The sequence below is a fragment of the Microtus ochrogaster genome, chromosome 5, assembly GCF_000317375.1.
Source record: "Microtus ochrogaster isolate Prairie Vole_2 chromosome 5, MicOch1.0, whole genome shotgun sequence".
NCBI classification, from domain to species: Eukaryota; Metazoa; Chordata; class Mammalia; order Rodentia; family Cricetidae; genus Microtus; species Microtus ochrogaster.
In genome coordinates, this window is record NC_022012.1 from 28,615,625 (window position 1) to 28,631,554 (window position 15,930).

The 15,930-nt window shown below is 44.3% G+C and overlaps 1 protein-coding gene across 5 annotated transcripts in view; it reads left to right on the forward strand.

Annotated features, from left to right (window-relative positions):
* Positions 1-13,544: 13,544 nt before the first annotated feature.
* Kirrel3 (kirre like nephrin family adhesion molecule 3) overlaps positions 13,545-15,930 on the forward strand; it is a 562,524-nt gene continuing 560,138 nt past the window's right edge. For 2 of the 5 annotated variants that reach the window (XM_026779205.1, XM_026779207.1), the window contains exon 1: positions 13,547-13,738. The gene's annotated coding sequence lies outside the window, so the exon portion shown is untranslated. Of the gene's footprint in view, positions 13,739-13,808; positions 13,824-15,930 lie in introns of those variants that run through there. The other 3 variants (XM_026779208.1, XM_026779203.1, XM_026779204.1) reach the window with 3 other exon arrangements.

Genomic DNA, 15,930 nt, shown 5'->3' on the forward strand with positions numbered 1-15,930 from the left:
GAGGTAAGTGATAGAGGCCGAGGGTGTGGGCAACCGAGTTCCTTTATTATCCACACAATAGCTTTCCCAGAAACCTTGCCTTGTAAGTCTCTACCTACATGTTGTAGGTGAGGGTGAGATCACATGAAGCCTGTGTAGCTATCAACATACTTGGGAAATTCACAAGTGTTTGTAAAAATCACACCACTCTGAAAAGGAAATGGGGGCTTTGTTAGTGTTACTCAGCCTTCTGTTACTGGACAATACTTCAGACGATCCACTTTCCAAGAGACAAAGGTTGCTTAACTCACACTTCTGATGGCTATAGTCTGTAGTTAACGGCCCTCATTTTTTTAGGGCTTGGAGTAATATGGTCCAGCATAGCAGGAGTGCCTAGCAGAGCAAAACCAGTCGTGAGCCACGAAGAGGAAAAGACCAAAATCTTTTCCATAATCCCCTTCAAAAACACTGTCCCAACAACCTAAGGACTTTTCACAATAATTCCCCACCCCCAAGACTTTAACACATTAGCCTTTAGAGACCACTTTTCCAAACAATTGCAACAAGAATAAAGAAAAGAAAAATATTGAACTGGCTGTCTCAGTCCCATACAGCTCAGAATTGGGTACTCTGTGGTCCAATCTCTACTGACTTTCTGCGTCTTATTCTCACCGAGCCCAGCCACTCACTGGCATCTCAGCCTCTCCAGACCCTCCCTCCCACACATGACCTACATAGAAATCCCCACCTCTCTGCGGTCACATCACCGCCCTCCGCGTCTGAAATTTTTATCTGTTTTCTTTAATGTTCACAGTCAGAGTTAGCTTCCAACTTGGCTATTCTCCTGGCACGTGTTGCATTTGCCTCTGCTGGCTCACTAATCGGATCCCACTTAGAATTATAATCCCCATACCATACCTGACTCGTTCTGAACAATAAGCTCCAGAAGGAAAAATGAGGATCGCATTGTGTCTGTCGCTATATCCCGGACACAGTCGAAAACTCTGCGTGCCAGAGTAAATGCTTAAGTGCTTGTAATTGCGATCATCCCTCTCCACTTAGCTTGTGTGGCTGGTAATGTATCAAAAATGCGCATCCTCCTGCGTGTCAGGAAAAATGCTGACATGCCCATCTCCCTGGAATCTTCTCGCCTTATTCTTAGGGGCAGGGTCCTTGCGTCTGGAACGCTCTAATCAGCCTGTGCTAGGTACAAGGGATCAGGGCTCTGAAGATCCCGTGACAGGTGGCTTACTCTGTCCCCTCCAGGCTCCTGTGACACTGGGTGAAACAGAGCACTTTCTTTGCCCTCTGTGTTTGATCCCTAGTTTCATGAAACTCGACCATGAATCTCCACCCTGACCAATCGTACACTCCAGTCTGAATCCTGACTGTCCTACCATCACCACTAAAATACACTCTTAGCTTCTTCACGTTCCTCTGAGGTATTGGTTGTATGGATTCAGCTTCAGGTACCTTTCCTGCCTGCCTTCCCCTTGGATTCAGCCATCGAGAGGCACCAGGAGAGATAGGTATGCTGGGAAGAGAGGCAAGTGTCTCCTACAGATTCCTTCCCTGCTGGTGGTCACAACTCAGTGAGCCTGTTAAAAGGTTCAGTACCTCTGGTCCCTCCCTTTCGTACTTCAGGGCATGGAGTGCTAACAGCTTGCCATTGATTCTACACCTCTGATAGTGTTCACATCACCAGTCACAGGGTCCCTTTAACTCTACACGCCCTCTGCAGCAGTTGTCCTCAACCTTCCTCATGCTGGGACCCTTTAATATAAATTTATTTTTGTTGCCATTTCGTAACTGATTTTGGAACTGCTATGAATGGAAATGTAAATATCAATGGTTTCCTATGGCCTTAGGCCACCCTTGGGAAAGGGTAGTTTGACCCCTGTGGGTTGAGAACCACTTCTCTAAAGAGTCATTTTACAAAATTTGATTTAGAGTCCCATCTGAGTGCTCTTTATCTTGAAGGATTACTTATTTGTATCTTATGTGTACATGTGTGTGAGTTTATGTGTATATGCCACATACATGAGGTCAGGAGGTAGCATTGAATCCCCTGGAACTGTAGTTACAGGCAGTTATGAGGTGCCTTTGGGGTGCTGGGAACTCAACTTCTGTCTTCTGCAAGAGCTGTAAGTGCTCTTAACAGCTGAACCATCATCCCTCCAGGCCCCAAGCGCCAAATTCATCTAATCCTAGGCCAGGAGTCACCACCCTGACTTCTCTGCCAAGGTCACTACACAACATCAACATTAAATTTCTTCCCCACACAGAGGCCATCATCATTTTCAGTTGTTTCCCAAGTGTATTCATTCTGATAGCTTCCCTAGAAGCCTGGGTGGCATTTGCCCTGTGCTCCCCAGTGCTTAGTGAATCTTCACCAGGTACTTAAATTTTTTACTTGCTTCTCCAGCTGCAAAATAAATAAATAAATAAATGCATAAATACATAAATAAAATTAACATATGTATGAATCTGTGTGTGTGTGTGTGTGTGTGTGTGTGTGTGTGTGTGTGTGTACACCATAGCAGGTTGTGGACATCTGAGAACAACTTTGGGAATGTAACAGTCCTAGGAATCAAATTCAGGTCATCAGATTTGGCAGCAAGTGCCTCTAGCCTCTGAACTATTGCCCTAGTCCTCACACCAAGATATTTTATATTTTGCGCATTCAAGACTTTATCTCCTTTACCGATATAAAATCAATACTTCTGTAAAGTTGATTGCTTATGTTTGGAGAGATAAGGAAGGGACACGATGTCAGGGCCCAGTGGATCAAGTCCTCTGGTTAATGGAGTCTAAAACCAAATAAATTAGAATGCTTCCCAAGGCTCAACCCTCTCCACAGAGAATAGGTTTGAATATGGAGAGCACAGGAGCTTAGGACAAGCTCCAGAGAAGTCTTCTTTCTTCCTTGTTCGACATGGCTGAGAAAACGAAGTCTCCAGTCACTACACAAGGGAGGTACCTGAAATTCACTACATGCCTGCAGATGGCAGGGGCCTGTTCTTCCTTTCTCTCCCCCTCCTCCCAGCCAACTTCCCCCTTTCTCCCCCATGTCCCTCTCCATCATGGTCCCCCTAACTATACCTTCCTTCCCAGTCTTTCCCTCAGTAGAGGGACAGTGCTGGGAAGACCAGCTCCAAAGGGCTTGCACATTTTTTTTGCACGTGGAAACCAATCAACAAATACAGGCTTGCCAGTGAATAGGTTGAGATCAGGACTATCTTACTCCCCAAGGCCAGGCAATTACTGTTTGTCTAGAAGTTTCAAAAACAAAAATAATTTTCAGTCCAATTTCCATTCCCTGTATTTGGACTAGATTTTAAAACATGGAGACCCTTTGTGGCTCATATTATCTCCTATACCTTCACCTTCTCCTCCCTGCCCACGTTCCCTGACCTACCCAGCAATTGCTGCTTCGTTGGGAGGCTGGATCAGATATGGATGACAGAAGGTAGTCTTCCCTGGGAAAGCAGGGCATGAAAGGAAATGAATGCTTCAATTTCTGTTTCCTCCAGGCATATTAAAGCAGAATATCATTGGAAAAAATCTATGAGATGTATTGTTAAATTCAAAGAAGATGTAATTGCAAAATAATACCTATTAGGTGTGACTCCCTTTATGTGAGTGTGTATAGGCACTTATTTTTATGTGGGTACAAAAACGCCTAGCATAAGACTAGAAAGGTCCATACCAAAGTACTAGTAGTGGTTTTCTCTGCAGTTGGATATAGGGAGAGGGTAGGTTTAAAAAGACATTCTCGTTGTAATCAATATGTTCGCATAAGATTTGATTTTTAAGAAGGGAAAGTATCTTTATTACATTTTGCATATATAAAAATATTATGTGGATTCTATCCCTGGTAGTAAATTTCTCAACAATTTTTTATACTGTTTCTTTCCAGTAGATTCTACAAGGGAGGAAAAAAAAGACAATTATTCAAAAAAGAAAGTTTTAAAAAATAAGATTTCTTCTCTTGAAATACAGTCCCTGTCATCTTGGGGTGTCATTGTGCTTCCTGATCATGATTTAAAATAGATGGTAATGAATCATCTTCCACAGTATATTTGACTCAGGCAAGTAAAAACGCTTCGAAGGAAATCAAAATTAGGAATTAATCTCCTCGGTTACGTGATGCTTCTCCCACTCTGCTTCATCACTGCCCTCTGGGAGAACAAGAGGGCAAAGTGTACCAGGGTCTCTGACTCAGGTGGGACAAGCGCAAGCTTGAATCCGGTCCTTTCCTGCTTCAAAGGCCCAACTGAGGACCACCAGGAACAGCCGAGCGCCTGCCTTCCAGAGTACCTGCCTCTTGGGATCCTTTCTGGCTTCCTGCTGAAGTTTCTGTCATCCCCCTTTACCTCTCCCAGGCTGCCACAGATCTCTAAGGACACATGTGCACTGTTTACATTTCTATATTGCCAGTGGCCACACACAGTGTCTGATGCAAATCTGGTGCTCAGGTGCCCCATAAATATTTATCGCAGGAACATTTGAATGAAGGCATAAATAGCAGCCAAATCAAATAATGCCTCTGCTTTTATAGCTTCATACTGGTTTGGAAGGTACTTCAGGACAGCAATCTGTGCATCTTGGTTTCTGTTATTTTCTTCCTTTGTTATTTATTTATTTAGGAGACAGGATCTGATGTAGCCAAGGATGACCTCAAACTTGCTATGTAGTCGATGATGTCCTTCAACTTCCCATCCTCCCTGCTTCTACCTCCCAAGTGCTAGGATTACAGGCACAGGTCACCATGCCCCATTATAAGATAAAGGAAGGTGGTCTACCAGCTACAACCTCTGCATCTCCTGTAATGTATTAAAAAGGGAAGCCCACAAAAAATATCTATTGGTTAGTTTCCCTGTTTTGAGAAGATGATTAAAAATATTCACACACACACACACACAGAGAGAGAGAGAGAGAGAGAGAGAGAGAGAGAGAGAGAGAGAGAGAGAGAGATTTTATTAGCTACTGACAATCAGGAGGAATTTTTTCATCTTTTATTGTAGAGAATTCTAATGAAACACACAAAGGTAAAACATTTGCTCATGAAGAATGACCCCAACATTCCAGGCTGCTCTCCAAGTAACTTTCTGGACTCTTTAGAGTCCACAGTTTTCTTGCCATGAATTCTTCCCCCACACAGGGAGCATTACTAGAGTCTGTGGCAAAGACATCTCTGAATTCCAGGTAGTTAAAGTATAAAGCGGCACTTCTTAATTAGAAGGGAATAGCATAATTATTTGAAGGCACCTTATACGTACCCTACTCCCTGCCCTGAGCTTCTTTAGCCTCTTCCAATAGAATCTCTACTTCTGGTCCCTTTCCTGTTCTCTACCAACACAATGCCACTGGCCAATATCAAACATTCATCAGAGCTGGTTATATCTTATTAAGGTAGAAGCCTCCAGTGGTTTCATTCTCAAAAACTAAAATCTCTCAGGTGACCATTGCTACCATATGCCAGACTCTACTTCAAATCATTCTGCCCAGATCTTTGAGACAGGAATCTGAGAAATTACTGCACAGCCATTTCAAGTTCAGTATAGTCTTTTGAGTATTTATCGGAAAGGGACTCCTTGACATTAGTAGACCACTCCAAAGATCCCTTTCACTGCCATGAGCAATTATTCCTTATTTCCAACTTCTAGTTCCCTGAAGAAAAAAAAAAAAAAGCTTTACTACTGCTTCAGCCGTAAAAGGAAAGAAAAATCACCACCAGTTTCCACCACAAAAAGATTCTCTGTACTTTTCTTGCCTCTTGAGGTGTAATGAACCTCCCAAACCAACAAACTCTGAGCAAGCGTCACACCCGTCTGTAAGAGTAGAGAGCAAAAGCAGCTGCCTCTGGTGAAAGTAGTACGGGAGCCTTCCGTCAATAGCACATATCCCCCCCCCCCTCTGAAAAATGGCTGACTGAATGAGAATCCCATCTCAAGAAAGGCAGGGGAGCCATTAGTGAAAGCAAGAGACTCAGCTTTACATCTCATTGGGAAGATGGATTCACTGCCTTCCTCCCACTTCAGGTGGGTGAGTTAGCTTCGAGGAGAATTTGTCTGCCCTCACTGAAAACTCCAGTTAGGCAATGAATTATTCCAAGTAAATTAAGTGTATCGATCCCCTCCCCTTTCTGACACTTTGCAGATATTGCTATCAAATCGTGCTTCATGCAAGTGTCAGTTTATGCCACAGACATCTGAAGATGGGATCAAATATTTACTTGAGCTTCTCAGCATCTAATAAAAACTCACAGGCACAGCAGGACTTGGAGAGACCAGACAGCACAGCCTTACGATGAGGTGTGTACTGGGGAAACAGCACATGTGGCCGATGAAAACATGGTAATCTGTTGGCCTCTCTTCATCAAATAGCTGCTAGTCAAGGTTATGGCTTTTAACTTTAGCCAGTTTTTCATACAAGCAAACACATCAGGTAAAGGAACATGCATATATATTAGGAATATATCACAATTCTGGCAAAACAATCAAGTCACATTCCACTATACTTTCATCAACTACCCTGATCCAGTCTTTTCCAAGCAAAAGACAGGCATCATTCCAATGGGGCCTGATTATTTGATGTGCATATATCTCCCTCCTAGGTATGGACTGAGTGTTTGTGTTCTCCCCAGCCAAAAGGAATCCAACTGAAATTCTAACCTCCAATTGAACTGTAGAAGGACACAGGACCCATAGGAGGTAAGTCACGAGTGCAAAGCCTCGTGGAATGGGACTAATAAGAAGATGGCCATTGTCAAGCCAGGAAGCAAGACCTCACCAGACACCAGTTATATGGCATTTTGATGTTGGGCATAGACAGAGTGCCAGTCTCCTGAATCGTGAGAAATATATTTCTGTTGTTTAAGGTACCATCTATAGTGTTCTATAAAACACCCCAGACTGACTGAGATACCCACCATAATGATCAGACATCCATCTCTATGTAACAAATTCTTTCTTTTCTTTTTCTTTCTTCGACAGGTTTTCCCTATGTAGCTCTGTCCTGGAATTCACTCTGTAGTCCAGGCTTGCCTCAAACTCAGAGATGCACCTGCCTCTGCCTTCCAAGTGCTGGGATTAAAGGTGTGTACTACCACCTTTAATTTATTACCTATAGGTAATAAATTCTTAATCTTCAAATGTAAAAGAACCCTTTCCTGCCTTACCTAGTTGATCTGACTTTTGACCGAAAACTATGATATTAAAACTGTTGAGTATATTCTAAGAATGAATCATCTAAGAATAAAAAAGGGTCTATAAAATCTGCCCTAGATCTAACAAATAGACTCAACAAAGTATTGTTTTTACCTATATTAAAGGCCCTGACTGCATGGGAACGTAATTGTGGATAAAAACATGTGATATCTGAATCGAATTCGCATAAGAACAATCCAATGGGATGGAGGGAAACAGGAAGATGGGTGGAATTGGTTTAGATATAGCTTCAGTATTATGGTCCACAGAAGCGCCCACAGCAGTAAGGCCCTAATGCATCGAAATTGTATGAAAGGTTTGTCAAAGCCCAGGAGTCAAGGAGTCTGATTCCGGCAGATTAGGTGACGGCTTCAGGATTTACATTGCAACAAGTTCTCAGGGTGTTAGCCAGGGATTTTTCGTCTTGTTTTTGTTCCTGTACCTGTAACAAACACCCGAGAGCAATAACCTATGGCAAAAACAGATTTATTGGGGAGTACAGTTTCAGGGGCTTTAGTCCACTGTTTCTGAGCTGTGGTGAAGCAGAACAACAAGGTGCAAGGGCATTAGCAGAGCAGAGTTGTTCTTGCACAGCGTCAGGGGAGGAGGGAGGAGGGGCCAGGATAAGACGTACCCTTTATAAGCATGCTTCCAGTGACCTATTTCTTTTGGCAAAGCTTTGCTTCTTAAAGCCCCTCTCCCCAATGGTAGCACAAACTGGGGACCAGGATAAGAAAACACAAGCCTGAGAGGAGAGCATCCGTCCCATATTCAAAGCATAGCACAGGGATGCAGATGCTGTAGTCCAAGGACTTCACGTTGAGATTCACTGTATTATATTTTCCCTCTATTTTTATATGATCAGAAAAAGTCAAAAATCAAGTGGAGCTGTGCCGAGCTGGCACAGAAAAGCAAGATGCAAAAGGAATTGTCTCTGCTACTGACTACTTCCAATATCAAGCAGTCAGCAGCTGAAAGAATGAAGAAGAGGCACAGACTTGAGGAAAACACTGAACCATCAACTCTATTCAAATTGGGTCTGGGATGGGGAAAATTAATGTTGGTTTTCCTCATTTACTTCGAACCTGTGTCTACACAATTGTTACAGAGTATGACAGCTTCTGAGCTGGTTTGGGGATGTGTGGCTGAGCGATATGAATAACCAGAGATTCTAACTTTTCTGTGAGTGCTGGAGTTAGATGATGATTTAGACAGACCCTTGGCTTCACCTCCCATATATGCCTGAGACTCAGCTTGGGTTCAAAAGTAATCAGAACTTTTTCTCTTCAACCTTCAGGTGCATCTTGTTGCAGAAGACGAATGTGGATTTTTCTGGCTCCAGTTGGGTCTAAAGCCACTGGGCAATGAACAAAGAGAATTTCAAAGCACAGGTATCCAATGGGGTGGGTATATAAAGGACACAGGATTTTTAACTGAATTCTATTTCCTTTCAAACCACCTAGCAAATTACCATATGCCAGACGTTGAGTTTTATATACTCTGGGATATGCAAATATAAAGTCAAAAGAAATGGTCTTAAACCTTGAAGATCTCACATCTAGTTTCGAAAATAAACACAATTGTAATATAACAGTTGTGTGATAAGAGATTGTAAAGGCGCTAAAGAAACGTAGGTGAAGAAGCTCTTTATAATATACATACAAGTGACATGATATAAACGAAGCAGACTGTGTTTATATACTTAGTGATAGATACATATATGTATAGATACATATATGTAATAACTATAAAAAAGAGGTCATGAATTTTAAAAACGAACAAGGAGGTGTATATGGGAGAGTTCAGAGGGAAGAAAGGAAAGGGGAAATGGTGTGATTATATTATCATCTTGATAAAAGATAGTTTTTACAAAGAAGCTAGTCATTTTTGGCCAAGGGGGAGAAGCAGAGAAGCAACCCCCCAACCCAAACGACACTAGCTGTGGTTTGGATGAATGTCTAATAATAGCCCATGTGGTAAGGTTTGGTCTTCAGCTCATGGTGCTAATGAGAGCTGGTGGAACTTTTGAGCGGTGGGTCACTGAGTCTTAAGGGTGTGCTTTTATAAGGGACCCTGGTCTCACCTTCTTTCTCTTTGTTTCCCACCTCACAAGGTGAGCATTTTCCCTGACACATGCTTCAGCCATGATCTGCTGCTCACCACTGGTCTAAAACAATGACGTCTTTGACGGCAGAGCCTCCAAGACCGTGGAATAGAATAACTCCTGCCTCTTAGTAAGCTGACTAATACAGCATTCCCCCTGACTCTTAAGCAAGGAATATCTGCCATTTATTAGAGGGACAGAATAAAGTGAAGGGGAGAGAGAACTCTGGGAAGAAGAAACAATACGACTGTACAGTGTAGATGAGTTTATTGTGGACCGGGATCAGTGAAGTGATTCGATGCAATTAAAGTTCAGGTTGCAAAAGATACTGAGACCAGAAAGGCATGTTGGCTTGACCTGCCCTATTGCAATGTGATATAAAAATGTGTGTTCAGTTTTAAGGACATGATGGGCTGAATTATGTCCCCTTGAATATTTATGATAAATATACTGTATTTAGACACAGAACACAATAAAGATTAAAAGGAGTTACAAAGTACAAGTAACGGAACAGTAAGATTAGAGGCACTTTAAGAAGAAAGTCCCAAAGCCAAAGAAAGGCCAAGTAAGAACAGAACAAGAGCATGGCCTGCTACAATGCAGGAAAGAGACTTTCACCAGAATCTGACCGTGTTGGTGCCTTGGCATTGGACCACAGCCTTCAGAACTGTGAGGCAAGAACATCATATTGTTTAAGTCATCGTTCTGAAAGATTTGTTATAGCCTCCTAAGCAGACTATGTTGGCTATTTTCTGCATTTTTAAACATGACGAGATAATACAGAAATGAATTTCAAGTATATTTTTGTGGTAGAACAGCAGGTTTGACAGGGGGGGGTACCTGTTTGTCTGGGGACTGGACCACAAGGAGATAGACATGAAAGACGTTGGGCCTTGTGCTAAGGAGTTTGATGTTGGAATAGGACATTCATTGCTAGCATGTAAAGAGAAAAGTCGTGGCTGTGTGTCTGGTGTGTGTGTTTTAAAGTTTTATATTCACATAAACTCATGCAACTTTGCACATTATAATTTGCATAACTTATAAATGGAAGTTATCATTTCCTTTTATTATGTGAAGATGGAAAAGAGGAAAGAAGGAGGAAGGGAGGGAAGGGAGAAAAAAGAAAGGAAGGAAGGAAGGTGTGTGTGTGTGTGTGTGTGTGTGTGTGTGTGTGTGTGTGTGTGTGTGTGTGTGAAACAGAAAAGAGAAAGTTTTTTTATAGAAAGAAAGCTCATGGGGACTTCATGTAAAATGCTACTATTCCCTCAGTTGCATGAAAGTTGACTAATTTATAACATAGACTTGGGGGTGTGAAAATAATAGAGAAAAAGAATAAATTCAGTATAATTTCTCTGAGTTTAAATACCAAAAATTAGTCATATAACAGGAGTTTCATTTTGTCTTCCAATATTTTCTACATAATTAGCCTGTTCATGTACACAAAAAAGAGCACATGGCATATTCCAAAATGACACCATACCTGTTCCAAGCTCTGAATAAAGATGCCGAGGCTTTTCCTCACTCTGTCCCTGGAGCTTGGATGCAGGTCTTGGCCTGCGCACTCAGCTAGCGTTGAGAGAAAGCGTTGGGCACCACCACCTCCTTTTATAACATCCCCTATCTTTCCTTCCCTGTAAAGTATACACCCTTTGGACCTTTGCTGTGGGAGATAAGGCTTCTCCCATATGAACTGAATACCCAGTGCCCTGAATACATGAGTGTGTCAAGGCTAAGCAGGTCTATTGTTCTTAAACAGCACTGCCAGAGAATCGTATTCTTGTGCAGAATGATGCTGAAGAGATAAAAATATCTTTCATTTCTATAGTGCCATGCATCTTAAAGTGTGCTCCACATTTCACAGCCTATATATAGGCTCAATTCATTACCCATCCCCATAAAATACAGCCGGAGCTTGGCAGGCACATGCCAGATGTTTGACAATGGTCTAATAACGGAGGGAGGATGAAGTTAAATTGAATTTAGTAAACAGGAAGCAAGATGTGGGCCACTAGGTAAAGCTTTGCTATTCATTCCACCGTGTGTTTGGTGTTTCTTGCCTACCAGAAGGAGAGCAAAGACACAAGTCAACTGGAGTGACACTCTCCCTACACTCGCGGAGCAGCCGGGGTGTCAGAGAAAATAGACTTCGCAGTAAAATGTGACGCGTGCTAAGATGGAGTGCAAAGTGATGTGGTCTCCGCAGCCGTTAAAGGAATTCTTTTCCCATCAGCCACATCGCCATCATCATTCTCTTGTGTTAATAAAGGGTTTGTGTGCGCCATAATGATAGGATTTATCCTGGAATCCAGAAGCTAGACATCATGTGAGCATGGTTGGGGGACAGAAGGCAGTGAGGGAAACACATAAGCAAGCTGTGGACTCCCAGTAGAACGCCTATGGGGGAAAGTTGAGAGGCAGGGAATCAGAGGGGCCCCAGGAGATCTCACAGTTGCTGCTGACTTCTCGGGGATGGGCCCCTGAAAAATAATTGACCCAAACACGGAGACCATGGGAGAGAGTGTTGTAAATCTTTCTGTGTTGAGAACTGTGGCCTCTGGAAAACAGAAGGGTTTTAGGTTAGAGGAGGATCTCAGAGATCAGACTAGTCATTTTATGCATGAAGAAGTCATACTCATGTCCCTTACATATGTATAGCAGTTAGCAGTGTCCGGGCCAGAAACTGAGCCAGAGAACATGCTGGACAATGACCCACCCTGCTAAACCTAATCTTGGTTGAATCAGGGAGGCAGACGCCCTGTGCTTTGGAAGATTCTCTAAAAAGCTGAACACCGGATTCCTCAAGCCCTATCCACTGCAACGGAAAGACCAACCACAGTGAACAGGGGTTAAGGTCTTATAATCCACCTACACCGATGTGAGCAAGAAATGTGGCTCAGAGAAATGAAAAAGAAATAGGCTAGAAGATTGTCCCTGCCCGGGTCAGATGGCTGCCACCCAGAGAGGGCCTCTGCAAACCATTTGGTTTCTGGGGCTGCACATAGTCTCCAGGCCTTATTAACTCCTCTAGGCATGGAGAGTCAGCTTACTCTGAACTCCCAGTGGGGACCCATTTGAAATGTGTTAAACCTCTGGGCAAGGTTTCCACCAGAACAAGCAGAACGTGCAAAACTCAAAAGAAGAGCGCGGTTTATAATGTATCTGCACAGCTACAGCAAAGATGCCATGAGCTGGGAATTCTGTGCCAGCGCTGCTGACTCCTAAGGAAGCCACTCCTTCCCCTTAGGGGTTCTAAGTGTGCACATGAGCCCATTAAGACGGTGTGTGCTGGGGGGACAGAACAGCAGAGGCTCTGCCCTGGAAGATGCCCTGGTCTGGCATGTTTCAGCTTTGCAGTCTCCTGCAGGCCTTAGGCAAGTTAACATGATCCCATGGAGAAAGGATGGTCTGTGATAGATGACCTTCAGTGTAATTTCTGTCTTTTTAAAAGGGCAGTATGGCTTTCCGTGGGTGCACACCTATGTATATCTCTCCCCCAAGTAAAGGATAAACTTTCCAAGAAGTGGGGTTCATTTACTCTTTACTCATTACATCCTTAAAAACTCCAAACAAGCCTTTGCAGGGAAAAAAAAAAGCAGGCAATAATAAATTTTCTTGGCAGTGGACTGAGAGCCACAAAAGTCATGAAAAGTGGGCACTGGGGCGGAGATAAGCCTGAGTCTGTAGGGTCTCCTTGAAGGCCAGCCTGCTCAGAACCTAGAACAATAGTGCTCTCCTTTAATTTCGGAAATAAAAAAAGAAAAAAAAACCTTGAATACATGCTCACTGCCAGAGAGCATGGATTGGTAGCTATCTGGTGTGGCTTGGTCCTTCTGCAACTTCTTGGGCAGTAGGCAGCAAGTAGTGCAACCAGTGTTCTCTGTGGGCGCCCAGCTGCCTGCGGCTCTCTGGAAGATCTCCCTCCTCTTTGCCCCGCAGGAGAGAAACGTGGAGGTGGCCAGGTGGGTGGGGGTTCAAATGCCTTGGCCTTAAAGGCCTGGGGAAGGGGTCTGGGCCTAATGAAATTCCCCCTCCCAGGCTAGAAGCCTGGAGAAGAAAGGCTGGAGAGGGTGCCACCTGCTGGTGAGGGGCCAAGCCTTGCAAAGTGGACGCCAAGGAGACCTGTGCTTTGAAAGCTGAATTGGGGCAGCTTCCCAAGTTGCTGGCTTTCTGCTGTCTCTTGAAGGCTACTAGCTCCGTAGGGTGTGTGCTCTGAGACCCTCCCCCCCCGAATCCTGCGTGTCACTCCCTTAGATGGTGAGGTTGCCTGCAGGGATGATGCTCTTTCTCCCTGCATCCCCTGGACCCGCACTCTGGGGCTAAGGACTCTCCGCGCTTCTCCATCAGGTGGAGCCGTCCTCTCGCCGCCTGCCTCCCTCCTCCCCGGCAGCGAACTGCGAGCAGGCCATCCTGCATCGCCGGGAGGTTAACCGAGCCCCCGGAGGAGGTGAGACAGCCAGCCCGCGTGGGCGGAGATGGCGGGGCCACCGTCGGGGCCGGCGCCAGTGCCCGGCAGCCTGTGGGTCCTGCAGGTACCGCTTGCGTTCTCTCTGCCCCACGTGGTGGCCGCGGACTGTTGCACTCAGGGATGAAAAGCCTCCTGGTCCTTTTAGAGGCAGGCAGCTGATTACTTAATCCAAGCCTTTTTCCTATCTGCGGGAGACCAGAGGCTGCGGTGGAAGAGGGTGTGTGTGTGTGTGTGTGTGTGTGTGTGTGTGTGTGTGTGTGTGTACACACAGACCTGAGGCTGCGGTGGGAGAGGGCTGTGTGTGTGTGTGTGTGTGTGTGTGTGTGTGTGTGTGTGTGTCTGTGTGTGTCTGTGTGTGTCTGTGTGTCTGTGTGTACGCAGACCTGACTGGCTGGAAAAGGGGAAGTGCGAAACCAGCTTGAGGGTCCTGAGGTGGATATCTTGGGGACTAGTGCCAAAGGAAAGCATCGTCCTCCCAACCTTGGACTCCCACTCCTCTCTTCCCAAGAGTGAGCTTTTTTTTTGCCAGAGTGGTGCGCATACACTGCTATATGTCTGATGACCGGCCCTGTATTGCACACTTCACTCGCCTCATGACCCTGTTTTTGTAATATTTCCCCCAGAGGGGCTGAATTAAGCAAACCTAGGCCGCGGGCCATTTAGAAGCTTGCAAAGAAAATTAACCAACAACTGAGAGGAAATCTTTAGTTAAAATATCAGATGCTGTCTGGGCAGGCACATTCCTTCTACATCCTAACAGTTTCACTCGCTGCATGGTTTGGCCTTTGAAGCTGGACTCAGACCTTTCATCTCCCCTGGCCCTGAATATTTAGTGGAAAACGACTACTGATGTACAGCACTATACATACCAAATGTTCACCCTTCATATGCTATATGGCACATAGCGCTAGGGGTTATTATCCATCTTTTGTGTGTTTCTGATTTACCTCTTCTGTTTTATTGCATTATCTCTTGTGCCAAGCTAATGGATCAAGGCCATCATAACGTTGCTTTGCTAATTTAGCTGATGGTGTTGTCCCTGTTATTCAGCATCTTTTCCTCCACCCCACCCACAGACACACTCACACTCACACACACGTGCACACATTCAAACCGGCTTTCTTAGAGATCTCCCTCTGATCTGTTTAACAGCCTCCAAGAGATGTGGTTAAATAAACTATTATGTTAAGAATGGAAGAGTCAACAAAGCTTACACCTACTAATTTCTAGATCTTGGCTGTCAGCTACCAGGTGTCAGCTCCAAGCAGTACACACTTTATGCCTGTGCCCCTGCCTCTTTCTTTGTTGTTCATAGATTCTAAGTTCCGTATTTTTTGAGTTAACATCCACGTGGAAACTTAGAGTGTGCCTTGCTGTCAGCAAAGTGGGCCCCCCCATCCCCCCATATCTGTAGTACTGATGGAGGGGTAAGAGATTCCTAAAAGGACTCCCTAAGGTCCAAAGACTGCAGAAAGTTATGATTGATTTTGTAATTGAATACTGAATGGCACACATTGAGAGAGCACCTTTCATTTTCCCTCCAGTCCCCCTTCACTCACTCTATATGATGCTACATTTTTTTTTATGTGTTGCTTTGTAAGACACTTATAGTTTGTGCCTGGGTGTGCTCCACTTCCACTTTGGATTATAAACTCCTGGAGGCATGATCTATTTTACTTCCCCCCGTGGCCTGCTTATTCTAGGCATGCCTAAATGTCTAGCAAGTAAATAGACCTAGATAAATTCGTGTTGATATCCTGGAGGAAATGGAGTTTGATTTGAGTGTGGGTTTCACGACAGGTAAAAGACTTTGCAGGTTCTCAAAAAACGGTTGCCTGTGACCTTGGCCTCTCCTTCGCAATCAGACTCAGCACACCTTTTGGAGAAAAGGCATGCTTGAAGTGATGGAGTGCTCATTAGGGGAGAGGCTCCACATGCAAAGATGGACTGCTCCCTGTCCTTGTTAGGGAAGACACAGGCCAGGATAATAATAATAAATAGGTATCTGTCACAAACCTGCCTGCGTTAGCTCTTGCTCCTGTATTTTGTTTTCTAAGAGCAGTGCAAAGCAAACTAAGATCCAAACACTTAGAGATTATCAATTCCCCGCACACCACACACACACACACACACACACACACACACACACACACACCAGGAAAGTCCCCAAA